We start from the raw sequence: 20,321 nt of genomic DNA, 5'->3' as shown, positions 1-20,321 counted from the left end.
CATATGTGGCCACTTTATACTGAGAGCATTGAACAGTAGCCTGACCACGCACTAAGTCTCTTCTCCACAAACCACCCCCCCTCTCTTATTTTTCTTTCCCATGCAGTGTCAGAGAACTGTGGTGACAAGGTGAGACCGGGTGGGAATTCCCGACCTTCTTTACCCAGGTGTTTCTATGCCTCCCACTTCTAGCCTGCTATATCTTTTGGAATTCCTGTCCTTTGGAGCTCTCAGGATCTTGCACACAGCTCAGAGTTCATGGCTATGAGCAAAAAAGGGGTAACTTTGTGGCTGTACTGGCTTTGAGGACACCAGTCATATTACTGATGTTTGGTGAAGAAAGGTAGCTAACCTTTACATAGAACACATGTGTCAGAGCAGCCTGGAGCACCTGGCATATATACATTCCTCCTTATGAGGTAGGTCCTTTGTGTTAGGCTGAATAGCACCCCCAGAATTCATGTCCAGACCTAGAACCTGTAAGTGTGTGGAAATAGAGTTTTTGCAGATGTAATCGAGTTAAAATGAAGTCCTACCAGGTGTGGTGGTGCAAGCCTGTAATCCTAGCACTCGGGAGGCTGGGGCAGGAGGCTCTCAAGTTCAAGAACAGCCTGAGCTACATAGGGTCTGTCTCAAAAAAAAAGGCACATTCATTTCACAGTTTAAAAACTAAAATACTTTTGCTGCATCAAAACATTAAATCCATTCTGTAAAATGGAAATTTGCTATTCTGAAGATCTTCAAAAGAGAGGGAGGGGAAAAAAATTAAAAGCTCTTGCTCCCCTTTCTCCAATAAATAGGCTTAGGAAAGCTATCCAGATGAAAAGAAACAGCACTAGATACCAACTGCTCTCTATCCAGCAAAATAAAATCCAGATGATCAAGTATTTAAAGGTTCATTTTAAAGATTTAAACATAGAATATTCAAAAAATAAGTATTTTTATAATTTTCAGGTGGAGAAATATTTTTTCTAAACATCGATTAATAGAAAAATCTGTAAGAGAAAAGGTAATTTGACTACAAAAAATATAAAATTTGTAGACAGAAAAATGCATAAACAAAGTTGAAAGGCAAATGACAAACTGGGAACAATTTTATATTACTATATATGATTTATATAACATGTTAACTCTTACAAGTTAATAAAAAAATTATCGGAGGACTGGGGAAATACCTCAGGGATAAAATGTTGCTCACTGCACACAAAGTCCAGTGCTTTGATTACCAGCAATGGAAAAAAAGAAAAAGAAAAAAAAAATTGGAAAAATGTGCAAATTACAAGAATAAGTGATCCAAACAGTTACTATTTTAAGTATTTTATGTGGATTGATTTATTTCACACAATAACTCCTTAAAATAGGTGCTATCATTATCCTTACTTTTCTAAAGATGAAACTGAGGGAGAGAGTTTGAAAGTAAATGACTTACCTAATTTCACACAAAGTGATTGAGTCAGAATTCAAGTCCCAGGAGGCTGGCTCCAAATCACATTCTTAACCAAGACCATGTCTCACCTGTCAGATGGCGAAGAAAAAAACCAAAATAGCTGGTGTTATCAAAACTATGGGGGGCCAGGGATTTAGCTCAGTGGTGTCGCTGCCTGTCTGGCAAGCACAAGGTCTTGAGTTCAATTCCAGTACCAAAAAAAAAAAAAAAAAACCATGGGGAACTCCCAGCACTCAGGAGGCTAAGGCAGCAGGATTGCCATGAGTTCAAGGTCAGCCTGGGCAATTTAGCAACTTAGTGAGATCCTAGCTCAAAAATTTTTCAAAAAGGGCTGGAGAAGTAGCTCAGTGTGAAGATCCTAGTTTCATTCCCCAGTACAGCAAAAATAAATAAATAAATAAATAAATTTAATTAGATAAAGTAAAATGAGCCAGGAATATAGCTCAAAGTAGAGTGCTTACCTAGCATGCAGAAGGCCCTACTTCAATCCTAGGTAGGAAAGGAAAGGGGAGGGGAGAAGAGGAGAAAGGAGGGGAAAAGGAAGAAGAAGGGATGGGAGAGAAGGTGGGAGGGAGCAGGCAATTTCAAGTTCTGGTGGTAGAAAAGTTTACATTATTTTTTTTTGGTTTTTTTCTTTTTTTGGTACTAGGAATTGAACTCAGAGCTTTGCCCTTATCAGGCAGGCACTGTGCTGCTCAGCTATATTCCTGGGAAGTTTACATTTGCAAGTTCAATTTGGTTCCATAAATTGTGCATATCCTTTAATTCAATGGTTACATTTCTCACAATTTATCCTAAGGAAACAGCAAATAGTATGCAAAGATGTATATACCAGGATACACATCACAGAATGTTGGTAATAATCAAAATACTACAAATAAAAACCCAGAAGATATATCAAAGGTATAACAAATTCATTCACTTAACATATACTTAAACATTAACTGTGTACAGGGAATTTTTCTAAACATCAGGTATGGAGCAATAGCTAAAAAGAAAAAAAATCTCTGTCTTCATGGAGTTCACATTCTAATGGAGGGAGTTAGGCAATAAACAAATAAGAAAAGTATATTGTGTATCAGGTAGTGCCAAATGCTAAAATTAAAAATACAGGGGAAAAGGGAGATAAGGAAGGAAGAGATATTATTACAATTTTAAGTAAGGGGTTTAGAGGAGACCCCACTGATTAATGGTAAAATAAGTGCATTAAATATTAGAGAATAAAATGCATCATGATCTATCCACTCACTGAAATATAATTCAGCCACTTATTCTAGTCTTGAACTCACTATGGAGTCCAAGCTAGTCTTGAACTTATGGCGATCCTCCTTGCCTCAGCCTCCTCAGTGCTGGGATTACAGGCGAGCACCACCACACTTGGCCTATTCTGTATTTATTGACATGAAAAGATGTCCCCAACATTCAATCAAGTTTTGTTAAAAATTAATAGAGTAGGGCCGGGGATTTAGCTCAGTGGTTTCACCGCCTGCTGCACAAACGCAAGGACCCGAGTTCGATCCCCAGTACCAAAAATAAAATAAAATAAAATAAAATAAAATAAAAATTACTAGAGCATTAAGGGGAAAAAATAGTCTGAAGGTATGATTCATTGATATAAAATTACACATGTGCACCGGCTTACACTTCAACTGGGAAACAGAAACAACCATAAAGAGACTGGTTAATACTCAGCCAGAGTTCAGGCTGAGTCCAGGCAAGTGATACAGGTGCTGGGTTTATTCTCCCACTCACTTTCCTCTTCCCCACACCTACACTTTGTTCCAAAAAAAATTTAAGGACAGTAAATCCACACACACCCTCAAGTTCTTTAACTTTCTCCATCCTTCCTCAATTCTTTTTCTCCTCTGCACAGAAGCCAGGCCACTGATAGAGTGAAAAGACGGTACAAGAAGGATGCAAGGAAGGTGGGCATGGTGGCTCATGCCTGTAATCCCAGCACTTGGGAGGCTGAGGCAGAAGGATCATTGAGGCCAGCCTGAACTACTTAGTGAGACCCTGTCTCAAAAAAGCAAAAACAAAGGAAAGAAAAGAAAGAAGGATGGAAGAAAACCGTCACAGGATCTGCATGAGATCTGTCTTATGTTAGCAAATGGAAAACAGGTCCTCCCTGCAGACCTATGGGATCTGAAGCAAGGCTACTAGACTCCGCTTTCTTATTTCATCCCCTACTAAACCCAGGATGCCTTGCAGACTGCAAGACCCAATCATCACAGAGAGAGGACAGGCACATCAGACTAACGCTCTACCTCTTGCACACGTGGACCTACATCTTTCTATAAACAAAAATGATGGATCTGAGCTCTGTTTGTCCCCTACCTTGGCCCTTCCTCCAGGCCTGCACCCATGAGCTATCTTGGCTCAGTTAATTCATGCTGCCTTGCCATGGCTACCTTAGAGATGCAAACACTTCCCCATTAAGAGTTTGAAAACTAGGTCCTTATGAGAGAAAGCCACCAAGCCCAGCTATTTAGGAGGCTGAGGCAGGAGGAATATGAGTTCCAGGCCTGCCTGGGCAACTTAGCTAGAACCTGTCTCAGAAAAACAAACAAGGGTTGTTTTTTTTTGTTTGGTTTGGTTTGGTTGGTTGGTTTGGTTTTTTGAGACAGAGTCTTGCTATAGTAACTGGCCTTGAACTACGTAGCCCAGGCTGGCCTCAAACTCCCAGTGATCCTCCAGGCTCAGCCCTTACGAGTGCTGGGATTATAGGCACATACTACCACTTTTAACTAAAAGCTAAAGTGACATGCCAATTTGAATGGAACACCTTCATTCTGGGGTAAGGTTTTGAGTAAACTGGTTAACAGAGTCCAGATATATCTGCTCTTATATAGTGGAAGATGCTTACACTTCTCACCTGGACACAAAACCACAAACAAGAAATTAGCAACTTCCCAAAAGTAGAATCTGTGTTGCTATTCTCTGTATCTTTAGCCTGGGGTGGACAGTGGAGGCACATGAGTAGAGGTAGGGAGTGTAAGGAAAGATGTGACTGTTTCAAAATATTGCTAACATACTCTGTCACCATTTAGACATCAACCACATACCAGGCCCTATATTAAGTGCTTTCATCTATAGTACTACCACCAAAAATGGCAAAATCACTTTTATCATAATTATTATCATATCTCTACTATATGTTACCGAATTTAAGAATCCAAAGGGATTTGGGTGTAACTGCCCTGCTGACAATTAAATACCCAAGCCTGATATTAGGAGAAAAGACAGAAATCTGAGATTCTCCCAGGACTGTGACACAGAAGTCTCTCTATATACTAATAAACCAGAGCCTTCAGGCTATCTACTTCTGATCTTTCCTGGCCTTTCAATGTAGAATATATTCATTCATTCATTCTCTCACACACACGTGTATACACACACACACACACACACACACACATACTTCCTGAGTCCCCAACACAGTCTGCAAGTGAAAAAAATTCTCTGCTGGTGAAGTGTACAAGATGAGTCAGAAAAACCAATCACTTTTTTAGCAGAGGGACCTGGGTCTCTTCTACTTCCGTCTTCCATCTTCCTCTCTACCTCTCTCTTTTCTTCATCAAATATATTCTTACTGAGCAAAATTTATTAGGTTTATCATTATAGGATAAAAACATAAGAGACCCCTCCTTCAAGAATTTACTTCAATTGGGAAAACAAAGTCAACACACATGTAACATACTGTTAAAAAAGGTAAGCCAGGTGTGGTGGCACACACCTGCAATCCCAGCTCTCTGGAGGTTTGAGGCAAGAGGATCACTGTGAGTTCAAGGCCAGCCTGGGCTACGCAGCAAGTTTGAGGCCAGCTTAGACTACATAGGGAAACTCTGTCTCAAAAAAAAAAGGGGAGGGGGGTAGGGATATAGCTCAGTGTAAAGGTCCTGATTTCAATCTTTAGTATCTCAAAATCTTCAGTACCTCCAATACCTCTGGGGCTCCCAGATTTTTGGTGAATAGAACAGGAAGGAGATGCTAGTAAAACAAATGGAGGGTGGATAAAGTAAGACAGATGATGGGGAGGGGCCAAGGATTTAGCTCAGTGGTTCCCCTGCCTGCCTTTTCAGCGCAAGGCCCCAAGTTCGATTCCCAGTACCCCGTAAAAAGACAAATGATGGGGTACACTGATATACATAGGTATCTTGTATTTCAAATACAACCAAATCTCCATCTTTTTTTTATCTGGGTATACAACAAGTATAGAGTTCCCCTCTTTTTTCATACAAATACTAACACTAGTACAACAGCCATAAACACTATTCTGCTCGTCTCTTTAGTTTTTCTCTTAATAAACCTTTTTTTTTTTTTGAGACAAGGCCTCACTATGTAGTTCAGGCTGGCCTTGAACTCACAGTGATCCTCCTGCCTCAGCGTCCTGAGTGCTGGGATTACAGGGATCCACTACTATGCCTGGCTCTCCAAATAGATCTTGACTTTTTTTTGGTACTAGGGATCAAACTCGGGACCTTGCGCTTGTGAGGCAGGTGGCGGAACCACTGAGCTAAATCCCCAGCTCCAAATAGATCTTGAAAACTGTTCCATATCAGTGCATGCCCATGTACATCTGTATCATTCTTCTGAAAAGCTGAATAACATTACAAAACCATAAGGTACTCAACTGATCCTTTACCTTTTTGGTTTTTTTAGTGGTGCTGGGGATCAAACTCAGGCCCTCATGTGCATGTATGTGAGCCAAGCATAATCCACACCTAGCCCCTAAGATTTTTCTTATTGTTTTTTGTTTTGGGGGGGGTGTTGAGACAGGGTCTTGCTACGTAGCCCAGGCTGGCCTTGAACTTGTGACAATACTTACTACCTCAGCTTCTTAGGTATAGGGATCATAGGCTACTATAAGAATTATTATTTTAGGGGCGGGGATTTAGCTCAGTGGTGCCAAGGTCTGCCTTGCAAGCACAAGGTCCTGAGTTCAAACCCTGGTACCAAAAAAAAAGAATTATTTTTAATTAATTTTATTGGTAAATTTAGGTATAAAATATAATGACATTCATCATTGGAAATTTATACCTTTACATAATATATCTTGGTTCTTATTTTTTCCCGACTCCCCTGCCCTCCCTTCATTCCTCCACCCCTCCCTATTTACAAAGACTGTTTCTGTTTTTTCCTTTTCTCATACTAATTCCATTCCCTTCTTTCCTTTTCCCAGCCCTTTCCACTTTCCCTTCCCCTCTGGACCTTTCCTTCCTATTTCACATTATCTATTATGCCCACAAGAATTATTTTTAAGAAAAATGTATTTGCAAAAAGAAAAATGTATTTGCACATCAATTTTACATATTGTTCCCCACAACCAAAATGTTCAGATATTATTTCATATAAACTATGAATTAATTATTGATATTTGCTTTAATTTACATTTAATGGCATTTCATCTCAATTCATTTCTGCTAAGTTGTATGGTGGCTTTGCTAGTGTCACACAAAGTCATCAAGAATATGATCAAGGAGGGGCCGGGGATTTAGCTTAGTGGTTTTGCCGCCTGCTGGGCAAGTGCAAGGATCCAAGTTCGATCCCTGGCACCAAAAAAAACCAAGAATATGATCAAGGAAAAAAATGCAGACTGTCCTCTGAATACTACGGTCACCCTTTTTCTCTGTCATACTTAACAAAGGGCAGCCCCTTTATCCTCAGTGTCTCTGGGGCTGCTAACTGGTTGCTTGTTTTAGTTTGTTGGAGGGGACACAGTGAAGCAGAAGGAGGGATCCTCAGATGCATAAGAGTTCATCAAATATCAGTTCTGCACTTGCAAGTTTAATCTTTCAGAGCCTCTAGTTTGCCATCTAAAAAACACTTACTTCTTGCCAGGGATTCAGCTCAGTGGCACTGCACCTGCCTCACAAGCACAAGATCCTGAGTTCAATCCCTGGTACCAAAAGCACTTACTTCTTGCACAGGTGAAATCACAACATGGGACGAAAAATTCTATTTGAGAGGAACAAAGTGCTATGTCTGATGAACAAGCACTACTTGGGAAAATCAAAGAAATGCTTAGAGAAGCAGTAAAGGACAAGAAAAAATCTGACAAGTTAACAAAAGAAAGGATGTTTCTAGCAGAGACAACAGCTCATGCAAAGGGCAAGAGTTGTACAATATCACAATGCAGCAAAACAGACACTAAGAAGATAAAAATGTGGATTAGTCAACAAGTGCTTACTGAGTCCCTCTACACACCAGGCACTAAAAATACAACCATGAACAAAAAGAACATTGCCCTTATGGAGTTTATAATCTATTAGAAGAGTGCCAGGCATGGTGGTGTACACCTGTAAGCCTATACTGGGGAGGCTCTGAGGCAGCAGGACTGCTAGAAGTTCAAGGCCAGCCTGAGCTACATAGTAAGACTCTGTCTCAAAAAAAACCTACTAAAATCTACTAGAAGAGAAAGACAAACAGGCAAATAGCATTAAGTGGAGGGGCTGGGGATTTAACTCAGTGGTTCTGCCACCTGCCTCAAAAGCACAAGGTCCCGAGTTCAATCCCTGGTACAAAAAAAAAAAAAAATTAAAAAAACAAAACAAACAAGCAAAAAAAACCCAAAACCCTAAAAATATGGGGCTGGGGATTTAGCTCAGTGGTTCCACTGGCTGCCTTGAAAGCACAAGGTCCCGAGTTCAATTCCCAGTACCAAAAAAAAAATTATAATAGCATTAAGTGGTCTACACTGAAGCAAATAGGGGGCTAAGATAATTGCTTTACATACAGTTGCCAAATAAAACCTCTGAAAAGAGATAATGCTTAGTTTACACTTCAAAGGCGAGGACTAGTTAATGAGATGATGAATAAGGTAGAGTAATCCTGGTGGACGCCATATGGTATTAAAAAGGTGCTGAGGTCCAAGACAATTGAAGAGGTCAAGGAACTGTGAGCAAGTGAGGGTGCCTGCAACAGAAAAGGAGACATGTGGGTGGAATAAGATTTGTAAAATATACAAGAATCAGATCCCACAAGGCCTCATAGACCACAATTTGGGCAAAATGTGTAAGATTCTATTCCAACCTGAAACAATTTAAACTTGATTATGTAAGTAAAAGGAATTCCAGAAAGGATTTCTAAAGGAGACAGATGAGACCAAGTTGTTTACAGAAGATGAATGGGAGCAGAGGAGAATCTGGCCACAATGAGGAGTGAGGACAGCTTGGAGACTAGATGAGGAAGGCCTATGCTAGGGCAGGGTCAATGCATTCAGAGACAAGAAGCCCAAAAGCAAATCTGAAGTGTGACTGGCAGCCCTAAGCTGCTTTTTGAGTTCAAAGCCCCCCTGTAAATCTCAAAGGTACTGATCTGCAACAGAACATTGAGGCCCTCAACCTCATCTGGGCTCTGCTCCTACTATGTCAACAAGGAGATGAGGCACCAGTCTCCATTGGACAACAGGCAACAGATAAGGTTCCTAGGGTCTTAGAATCGAAGCAAAGGATTCAAATTCCCTTCCTGATCATTGAGAAGAGAAGAATGTGGCACCAACCTCAAGTCAGAGTTTTTCCAGATATGATCTGTAGATGAATGGTATCAGAATCACCTGCAAGGATGATCAAACTATAGATTTCTGATCACTATTTCATACCTACTGAATTAGAATATAGCTCAGTGGCACAGCGCCTGTCTCACAAGGGCAAGGTTCTGAGTTCGATCTCCAGTACCATAAAAAAGGGCAATTAAAGGAAGGCCATTGCTCCAAGCTGTCAAAATCAAGGATTATGTAAAGTCAAAGAGTCAAGCTGAGGATGGAGTGAGTAATACAAGAAAAAAGCTGAGTGGAAAATGGAATCTGAAGGCCCAAAGCATAAAAGGCAGGACATTTGAGTCCAGGGCTGAGTACAGAGCAGGTAAGCAAAGACAGGCAGCACACTTAGGGAAATCACTAACAACGGTCATGATGGCTTATTCTCTTAGGTTGGTTTTCTCAGCAAAGCCTAGGAAAACAGCACAGGTGTCTCATCTCATAAAGGCTAAATGACTAGCCACAGGCTGTCCAGTTTATACATAAAATCATTCCATTTAACCTTCAAAAGACAACATGTTCCTCTTTGGTACTATTCATATTCTCAAGACTCCCCCTCAGCCTACAGAAGAGCTCCAACTCTAGGCTACATCGAAAAACACAAAGAATGCCTCTAAAAGTTAATGATTAGCATTACTCATGACTTTCTACTTGGCATATTAGAGCCCACTAATCCTGCCATAAACTCAAGGACCATTCCATGTCAGAAAGCTTGAGGCCACTCCCTCAGATCCCACCATCTATACACACTCACCTAGACTTCTACTACTTCTTACTATGTCTCACTGATAAGAATTCTACCTATAGGCTATACTCTCAGGTCCTTCCCAAAAATTCATAGAGAAACCCCAGGTTTGGGCCCAAGAGAATCCTGAATTCCTGAGGCTGCTGAAGTCAGCTCCTATGCCTGGCTCAGTGAAAAGAGGCATCCTGAGGAGTGTTCCCTCCCTTCTCCCTACCTGAAGAGGGCTCCAAGACTGCTACAGGCTTCCATGCAAAAAATGTTTCATTTTTTTTTTTGGTACTGGGGATCGAACTCAGGACCTTGCACTTGTGAGGCAGGTGTGGTGCCATTGAGCTAAATCCCCGGCCCCTGAAAATCCCCCCCCACCACCAGTGGTGGAAAATTTGTTTCAAAAGAAAGCTACCTGAACCTGATATATTTTAAATGAATGGAAGACAGGCTCTTCACAGTGGAAACTGAGGAGGAGAAAGGTAAAGACTCCTGGGGATATAATTTTAAAGTAAATAGCTCATAATAGTACAAATAGTACAAATAAATAGCTCATGAAAGTACAAACCCTTGCATGTCAAATACCTGATTTTCTATAATCTAAAAGCTAGTTTCAAACTAAAGAGTGAAGAATGCTATGAGAAGATTTAAATTATCTCCAAGATAACATTCTGACCCTGATCATTCTGACCCTGATCCTGAACTGCTGCCTCTGTCCCTTCTTATACTCCACCTGCTATCCAGATTCTCTAGGTCTGTTTTCTGTTGGTTTGGGTTATTCTTTTTTTGGGGGGGGGGGGTTGTTTTGTTTTTGAGACAGGATCTCACTGTGTAGCCCAGGCCTCACTTTACCCTTGGGCCCTTTGCTTCCTACCTTACTTTATATTTTATTAGTACATGCGGGTAGTTGGTACATATACATAACCATCCTAATCCTTTTTACTTCTAAAAAAAAAGAAACTAATCCTTTTTACTTCTTCCTGCCCTCTCCTCTTCTTCCCTATCTTGCTTATTATTTCACTTCACTCTTAAGTTATTTTGCCTACAGCCCCCTGGATAAACAATCTTCCTACCACCTGGATCCTCAGCATACATGCTCTTATGTTAAGAAAGTCCCCTGTCAGGCTTACTCTGGTTTCATGAATATGATTCAGAGATTCAAGAGACACATGTTAGTTGGCTCATCTTTAACTCAACTGGAGAGTTAAACAGAACTCTCCAAAGGTGATCAAATAAGGGGAATAATAATAAACCAAGGGCCAAATCCAGTTGGAGGAGATGATCAACAAACATGCAAATAAGCCAGAAAAATAGTGATAAGTGTTAGAAAAAAGAATAAGGTGGGCCGAGGATTCAGCTCAGTGGTTCTGCCGCCTGCCTCACAAGCGCAAGGCCCTGAGTTCAATCCCTGGTACCAAAAAAAAGAAAAAAAAAAGGTAACGGATGTCTACTTCAGGGTCATTAGTCAGAGAAAGGCCTCTTTGAGGTGATGACATTTAAAAGCTGGAATATCTCAATAAACATCAGCCCTTTAAAGATCAAAAAAAGGCCAGGTCTGGTGGCACATGCCTATGATCCTAGGGAGGCTGAGGCAGGAGAATCACCATGAGTTCAAGGTTAATCTGGGTTACATAGTGAGTTCAAGGCCAGCCTGACCTACATAGCAAGATTCTGTCTCAAAGAAACAAACAAAAACAAAAAAAATCAAAGAAAAACAAGCCACAGTGTCACATACATATAATCCAGCCAGAAGAATCAAGAGTTCAAGGCTATCCTAAAAAATTTATAATATCCTGTCTCAAAACAAAATTAAATGGGAGCCAGGGATGGTGGCACACGCCTATAAGCCCAGCACTCGGGAGGCTGAGGCAGAATTACCACGAGTTTGAGGCCAGCCTGGACAACATAGTGAGTTCAGGGCCAGCCTGAACTACAAAGGGAGACCCTACCTCAAAAAACAAAAAACAAAAATTTAATTAAGTAATTAATTAAATTAAAAGGGCTAGGGATGCAGCACAGTGGTAGAACATTTCCCTAGCATGTGTGAGTGAGGCTCTGGGTTCAATTCCCAGTAAAACTACCACTGAGACAGAGAGACAGAGAGAGACAGAGACAGACACAGAGACAAGCATTCTAAGTATAATTACATGTGCAAAAGCTCAATGGAAGTACCACTGAAAAAAAAATTTTTTTTTTTTGGTACCGGGGATCGAACTCGGGTCCTTGCACTTGCGCAGCAGTCACTGAAATATTTTTAAGCAGAGGAATGACATCACGATCATCCTCAAATTTTATAGACCACTGGCTGCAATGTGGAAAATGGAATGGAGGTGAGGTGGGATTAAAACCAAGACTGGAGGCAGAAATAAGAGTGGGTTATATAGACTAAGGTGAAGAAAACATTCACACAGTACATAGTAGGTGCCAATCTATTCTTCTAAGCATTTTACATCTATTAATTCATTTAACCCTCAAAAATACTCTTATTTTCTAAATTAGAAAACTAAGATAAGGTAGTATTAATGAAGACAGGAAGTGATTAGACTCAAGAAATACTGAGGAGGTGGGGATGACAAGTCCTAGTGACTGACTGGTTGTCCGATATGGAAAGAGAAGAACTTCTAATCATTACTAGGTTCTGAGTTTTAGCCATTACATACTGTTTACAATGTATACAATAAGACACAGGAGAAGGAGCAAGTGGGTAAAAGCAGGGAACTCTTTTGGCAAGAATACAAAATACCCCAGTAGGGCTGGCTATCTATGCAGGTGGATATTCTGATCTGAAGAAAGATTTGGACTGAATATGTGGGGATCATCCATGTGTAGATAACTGATGCTGTTAAGAGGTTCAGATCTCCCAGGGAATTATGAATAAGGGGGAGGGGCCTCAAATTCAAGAATCAATCATTTACAGCTGTAGTCCAGTGATAGAGTACTTGCCTAGCAAGCATGAAGCCCTGGGTTCAATCCCAGAACTGAAAAAAAAATTTTTAATTATTTATAATGACAAAAAACTAGGAAGATTTTAATGTCTCTAAATAGGAAAACAGCTAAATAAAACACAGAACTAGGGCCGGAGATTTAGCTTAGTGGTTTCACTGCCTGCTGCGCAGAGAGTTTGATCCCCGATACCAAAAAAAAAAAATCTAAACACAGAACTAGCCATTCTATGAGATATTACACAGCAGCAATAAAGAATGAGACGTATCTTTATGTATTAACACAGGATGCTGAGGCCAGGGATTTAGCTCAGTGGTTCCGCCGCCTGGCAGCTGAAGGTCCCAAGTTCAATGCCCAGTACAAAAAAAACCACACAGAATGCTGTCAAGGCACATCTTTTTCTCCCCAGAACTGGGGATCCAACTCAAGGCTTTCACACTAAACTACATCCTCAGCCCTTATTTTTTATTTTGAGTCAGAGTGTGTTGGAATTACAGGTATGCACTACCATGTCCAACTGTCAGGGTACTTTTTTGTTGTTTTTTTTTTTTTTGAGATAGGGCCTATGTAATTGAGGCTGGCCTTGAATTCACTATGTAGCCCAGGCTGCCCATGAATGTGAGGCAATCCTCCTGCCTCATCCTCCCAAGTGCTGGGATTATAGGTATGCACCACTACACCCTGCAAGGCAGATTCTTGAAACAAAGTACTAGGACAATACATAAAATGTAATACCATTTATATAAATAAATAAGACAAAAAATAATACTTTAAATTTTTTATGAGTTCATAGTATATGTAAACACACAAACAGGAAAAAAAAGCCTAGAATGTACATCCCAAACCATGCTACCTCTAGGGAATACAGAAATAACTGAAGTGGGTTGGGGGCAGTACTCCTCAAAATATTTACAGTCTTTGATTATTTTGAAGTTTATTTATTGGCGCTGTTTATTTAGCTCAGTGGCTCAGTGCACCTACCTGGCAAGCGCGCAAGGTCCTGAGTTCAATTCCTGGTACTGAAAAGAAAGTAAAGTTTATTTAGTATAATCTCTGTACATTACACTTCTCTGGGTGTGTGAGGAGGTTAATTTTTGTGGTGTTGAAGATCAAACCCAGGACCTCTCAAGTGCTAGGCAAGTACTCTACCACTGAGCTACATCCCCAGCCCCAAAAAGTAATTATACTTTTAAAAACTTCTTTGTAAATTAAAAAGTACTACCCAGGTGTGGTGATGGGCACCTGTAACCCTAGCACTCAAGAGGATGAAGCAGGAGGATTACCATGAATTTGAGGCCAGCCTAGATTATATAGTGAGACCCTGTCTTAAAAAAAAAAAAAAAAAATTCAAAGAAGAATAGATAAGAGAGCTGGGCATGGTGGCGCAGGCCTGTAATCCCACCCATCAGGAGGCTGAGGCAAGAGAACTGCTTCAAGTTCGAGGCCAGCCTGGGCTACATAGTGAGACCCTGTCTCAAAAGAAAAAAAAAAGAGAATTGCTAAGAGGCAACCTACAAAGGACATCTTTTGTTTCAGATACTAAACTTTCTCTGTCCCTCCCACCTACCACTGGCCTTGATGTTCATATCCAGCTTGCCATTTGCCAACATCTGAAAATGTTAATACCAACCCTCTTAATTCCGCACTCTGTTCTGAATCCTTGGCTGCAGACCTACCAATCCCCCACTGTGGTCACAGCCTCAGAAGGGAAGGTCAGATACCAAAAGTCTTAAGCACAAGAGAAATGGGTATAGATGCCAGCTTCAAGGACAATCAGGTGGTCTTGCTAGCCAGCAAAACTCTCAAACGGGAAAAGGTATTTGAAGATCTAAAAGCAGCTCTAGAGTGCCGGGGAATGTGGCTGGGAGACAGGCAAAGTCATGGGGGAGCAATAAGGAGCGAACTGATGGACAAGACAGTTCCATTTGTAAAGATTCCACATTAAGTTGTAATCCAATAGAAACCATATTTACAACAAAGAGAATGGCTGCTTTTTGTGAAGAGGCTAGTTGAGGAAGAGGGTACCTAGAGGAAACAAGTCACTTCACCAAGCATTAATTCTAGGAGACACATCATAAAGGTTTAGTAGCTAGAGCAGCATCAGGAGATTTAAGACTTGAAAAAAAGGAAATAAATAAATCTACAAATGAGGAGAGAAGCTGAGATAAACCCTTTCTTTCTTCAGCAAGCCCAGGGTAGAGAGAATTCGATCAGCTCTGGTTAACTATGCTCTTAACTTTAAACTTTCTGTGGAGAAAACACAATGTCTTTGGTCATTTTTTCCTGGTTACCCAAAGAAATGACACTGCCCAGGCCTTATGCAATAGCTGATTCACCATCAACTAGTCTGTATCACAGCGTGCTGAGCCTCACACCTCATGCAGTCACATACCAGACAGCCCGGAAAAGAAAAAGGGAAAAAAAACAACAACCACCACCGAGTGTGAGCTGTCAAAGTCCTCTCAGTACCTGACCTCGCCCTTTGGGGTAGGTTTCATGTCAAAACTGAAAGAACTGAAAGGGTGGGGAAATCCAAAGATCAACAGAGCCAGGAACAGGTGGTTCCCATCAGAAAAGGGTCCCAAGTTAGAACTCAAAACAGAAACCAGACCACTGATAAGGCAAGGTTTATGATGTCTGTCTCCAAGCCTTCAGATGCCATTTATATGTTTTCCAATGTTTACAACAGGGCATGACAGCACTTATCTTACTCCTAACTATATATATCTAATTCTCTGAATGCCTAAGCAATTTTCTGGTTTTATTAAGTTTTAGAACTCTGGAGTAGCTCCAATAAGCAGGATACCGGGAGAATTGCGAATTCTTCAATCCTTCAAATAGACCACATTTTAATTGTAATGGATTTTTATCATCTCTTCTTCACAAATGCTTGGCAAAATTTCCAGCTCTCTAAAAAATTTCCAAGTTACAGTATTTACAATGGCCTTCTCTTCTCACAGAAACAATATGAATACAATAAAAGTCTAGTTCATCAAAGGAGTCAGGTTATTTGCCTGAGGTTCATTTGTAACTGGCTACATGACTTTGGGCAACTCACTTCACCTTTCTGGGCTCAGTTTCAGTTTCCTCATATATAAAGTAAGGAGGCTGGAAACAGAAAGGAAGGGATAAAATATCCTTGAACTAAGAAAAGACTTAAGGTTTTTTTTTTTTTTTAGTACTGGGGATCGAACTCCGGAACCTTGTGCTTGCAAAGCAGGAAGCGGAACCACTAAGCTAAATCCCCAGCCCAAGACTTAAATTTTTAAGTGGGAAAGGTTCAGCAAGTCCCCAGCAGGGTTACTTTAAAAGACACATCTTAACATACTATGGTGAAACTCTAGCCATAAATTAAAAATTCGCAAATCTCCAGAGAATAGATTATTACTTACAAAAGGAAAAGAGAGGGCTGGGGATTTAGCTCAGTGGTTCCAGCGACTGCCACACAAGCGCAAGGTCCTAAATTCGATCCCCAGTACCAAAAAAAAAGGAAAAGAGGACTAAGCTCTATCACCAGAAACTCAAGACAGTAGAAAGCACTTACTTCTATAGTCTAGGACTAGTATTAAAAAGTCCTAGGACTGAGGATTTAGCTCAGTGGTTTCGCTGCCTTGGTTTCACCGCCTGCTGCACAAGCGCAAAGACCCGAGTTTGATCCCCGGTACCAAAAAAAAAAGTCCTAAACCCAACTGAGCCAGGCATGCTGGCACACACCTGTAATCCCAGCACTTGGGAGGCCAAGGCAGGAGGACTGCCGTGAGTTCGAGGCCAGCCTGGACTACATGGTGAGACCTTACCTCAAAACAAAAAAATCCTAAACCCAGTCAAGATATTCACACATGAAAGATGAAAAAAACTAGAGTAGGGATGAGGATTTAGCTCAGCAGCACAGTGCCTGCCTGGCAAGCACAAGGTCCTGAGTTTGATCCCCTGTACAAAAAAAGAAAAAAAAATTGGACTAAGGAGGTAAGGTCAGAGAACCATGAATCCAAGGCCAGTCTGGATTACACAATGAGACTCTGTCTCAAAAAATTAAAAAAATTTAAAAAAGTTTTTTAAAGGATCAAGGTATGTTACATATACCAATTTCCCAAAATGAATGTAAATATGTATTACAAACATATACCAATTAAAAAATAATAAAATAATAAAAACTGGAAGAAGATACATGTACATCCTCACATTTATTGCAGTACTATTTACAATAGTCAAGAAATGGAACAACCTAAGCGTCCACCAACTAATGAAAGGATAAAGTATAGATCACATGGACAATAGAATACTAATCAGTCTTAAAAAAAATTAAATCTTAGGGCCGGGGATTTAGCTCAGTGGTTTCTCTGCCTGCTGTGCAAGTGTAAGGACCCGAGTTCGATCCCCAGTACCAAAAAAAAAAAAAAATTAAATCTTTTTAAAATCCTGTCATTAGCAACAACATGGACAGAACCAGAGGTCATTATGCTAAATGAAATAAGCTAGGAACAGAAAGACAAGTCCTGCATGAACTCACTCATATGTGGAATTTGAAAAATAAAAAAGTTGATCTCATGGAAGTAAAAAACAGAATGATGGTTATCAGAGTCCAAGGAGAGCAAAGGGAGTGCCGGATAGAGAGAGGCTGGTCAGCAGGTACTAAGTAACAGCAGTTAGACAGGAGTAAGAAGTTCTGCCATAACCAACGGCAGTGGCACACATCTGTAATCCCAGCTACTTAGGAGGCTGAGGCAGAAGGATCACAAGTTCCAAGCCAGTCTGGACAACTTAGCAAGACTTTATCTCAAAATAAAATAATACTTTTTTAAAGGGCTGGAAATGTAACTCAGTGATAAAGAGTGCTAGACTAGCATGAGCAAATCCCTAGGTTCAATCTCCACTATCTCATACACACATACACACACATGCACACTCAAATTTCTAGTGTGCTAATTATACAGTAGGATATTACAGATATCAATAATGTACTGTATATTTCAAAAAGCTACAGGTGATTATTTTCACCATAAAGAAATAATAAATATTCAAGAGGATAAATATCTTTAAATTGATTTAAATGTTATACAATGTACACATGTATTCAAACATTACATGGCACACCATATACAAATACGTATGATTTTTGTATTTTTATGTAACAATTAAAAAATAAGTTAAAAAAATAAAAAATAAGTTCAGGTGGGCATGGTGGCACATACCTGAAATCCCAACATTCTAGGAGGCTGAGGAAGAAGGATGGCAAGTTCAAGCCCAGCCTGGTCAATTTAATGACTTAGTGAGACTCTGTCTCAAATTTTTTTAAAAAAAAAAAAAAAGGAGAGGGGCTACAGGAGATAAAGCTCAATGCAAAGGCCCTGGGTTCAATCCTCAAAACTGCAAAAATGAAATTTTTAAAAAACTGATATATAAACTCTGCTCATGCCCTCTTCTATAAAAATCACTCAAAGAAATATCTCAGCCAAATTAGTATTTAAAATGAGAACAAAGCCAGGAAAGACAAAGGATATTAGAAATACATTCCCCTTCTCCGCCTTCCCCCCCAAAAACCTTTTAATTAGGTTGCACCAGATGACTTCTGATAGCTTTTCAATTATAAAGAGAAATTGTCCTGGACAAAACAGTCCCTGACAGTCTGGGTTTGCTCATTGTTCATCACCTAGTGGCCTGATGAAGTAATGCAGTTCATCAAGTGCCCGGATAAACTTCCAGCCATTTTGTGAGTTCTAACACGAGTACTATGTGGAACTGCAGCCTGCCATCCTAGAAATTACAAGAGGAGGAGTCTACAAACTGCAGTTGAAAGACTTACCACACTGTTATCCATTTTCCAAGGTTATAGGAAAGGCCCACTTTGTACCATAAGTTAAGCACTGCTTTGTTAGGCTGTATTTGCAAAGTAGTGACACGTAAAAATTGCTTTTGTGAAGACTGATCTTTACAATGTCATGTTTTAAGGAAACTGAAAATATGCCTTATAAATAGAAAGATTTCTTCAAAAGTTCACAAGATTGGCATGCAAAAGATGAATTATATTTATCCTGCATGGTTCCAGGGGACAGACCTAAAATTAATTAGAAATATCAATTAAGAGTTCAGTTCAAAAGAATAATTTTCTGCCAATGATGGCTATTCAACAATAAAATAACACCTTCAGGAAGTGATGCACTCCCCCATCAACTGAGGTATTCTAAGAGAATTTAGATGATCGCCTGTCAGGGGGAAAATAGAAAACATTCCTGGAGACAAGGAGATTATACTAAATTATTTCAATGGCTCTTTCCAACTCCAAGGGTCTACCACTCAAATAAAACAAATACAAAACAAGCAAACAAATACTAATAAGTAACTAAAGAGTCCTGTTTCATCTTATTATTGTTTTTATTTACCCAGGCAATATAATGTAGTGGCTAAAAGCACAGATCTGTTTTCTACTTGAGTAAATGTGGACAAACTATTTAACTCTATTCACTTCAGTTACATTATCTGTAAATTTATATAAAGAACCCTTATTCTCATAAGATTTGTATGATTTCTATGAGGATAAATGATATGCTACTTTAGTTAAAACAGTGTCCTAAACATGGAAGTGTTCAAAATCAGCAGACTGAAAATGAAAAGGAAAGGTAGTTGAAGGGTTAGAAGGAAGCAGGGACTAAACCCTGTTTTAGTTATCTGTACTCAAGCTTCTCGCAAAGCATTCCTGCCTGTTGCTGACCACAGGTTGAGTTCCCTTGGCAACCAGCCTCAAAAAAAAAGTTCAGCCTACCTTCTTCAGAAAGGCAGCTCATCTCTTGCCCTAGAAATTGGCATTTTTTCCTGTATGAAGAAGATCCTCTAAAGGCTTCACAAATACAAATGCTCCTAACTCAAGGGGCTGAGAAGTGTTATTCCTCTTACTAAGATCACAAAACATCAGAGTTTGAAGAGACCTCTGAGACCTTCTAGAGCAACTCCTTTGTTTCATACATGAGGACAACAAGGCTAAGAAAAATGATGACCTGGACATAAGTTGATGATAAGGTCAAGACAAGCCCTCCTTATTCCTAGTCCAGAGGTCAAAATTTTCCTTTTCTGTAGTGGAAAAAACAAAATGGCCCTGCTACCTCGTAAACCACACAGCCTAACCAAGTATGGTGGTGCATTCCTATAACCCCAGCACTCTAGAAAGCTGAGACAGGAAGATCACAAGTTTGAGCCCAGCCTGGGCAACTTGGCAAGACCCTGTCTCAAAATAAAAAAGAAGGGCTGGGGATGAAACTCAGTGTGAAAACCCTGGGTTCAATCCCCAGTACTGTAAAACAAAAATAAATACCTCAATCTGTACAGGTATTGTGGTTGATTTGGTCAGTTGGTTCGTTTGTTTGTGGTACTGCAACTGAACCCAGGGTCTTCACACTGAGCTATATCCCTATCCCTTTTTATATTTGTTACTTTGATTTTTTTTTTTTTTTTTTTGTACTGGGGCATTGAACTCAGGACCTTGTGCTTGCAAGTCAGGCGGTCAAACCACTGAGCTAAATTCCCGGCCCATATATTTGTTACTTTAAAATAGGTCTCGCTAAGTTGCCCAAGCTTGAACTTACAATCCTCCCGCCTCAGCCTCCCAGAATGTTGAGATTTCGGGTACATGCCATCATGCTGCACTACGCTGAGCAACTTCTGAGTTT

General features: G+C 40.1%; 1 long non-coding RNA gene across 23 annotated transcripts in view; it reads right to left on the bottom strand.

Moving 5' to 3' along the window:
- The window catches only part of LOC147827112 (uncharacterized), a 55,188-nt gene that overhangs the window by 22,512 nt on the left and 12,355 nt on the right, over positions 1 to 20,321 (bottom strand). For 22 of the 23 annotated variants that reach the window (XR_015452934.1, XR_015452941.1, XR_015452935.1 and 19 more), the window contains 2 exons: positions 13,642 to 13,679; positions 1,430 to 1,515 (listed from right to left, as the gene is read on the bottom strand). This is a non-coding gene — a long non-coding RNA (uncharacterized LOC147827112). The remainder of the gene's footprint in view (positions 1 to 1,429; positions 1,516 to 13,641; positions 13,680 to 20,321) is intronic. The other variant, XR_015452954.1, reaches the window with a different exon arrangement.

The sequence above is a fragment of the Heterocephalus glaber genome, unplaced genomic scaffold (assembly GCF_053883595.1).
Source record: "Heterocephalus glaber isolate CG9 unplaced genomic scaffold, H.glaber_assembly_v1.0 deba00001456, whole genome shotgun sequence".
Taxonomy (NCBI): Eukaryota; Metazoa; Chordata; class Mammalia; order Rodentia; family Bathyergidae; genus Heterocephalus; species Heterocephalus glaber.
The sequence above is the reverse complement of the archived record's forward strand: the minus strand, read 5'-3'. Positions and strand labels throughout refer to the sequence as shown.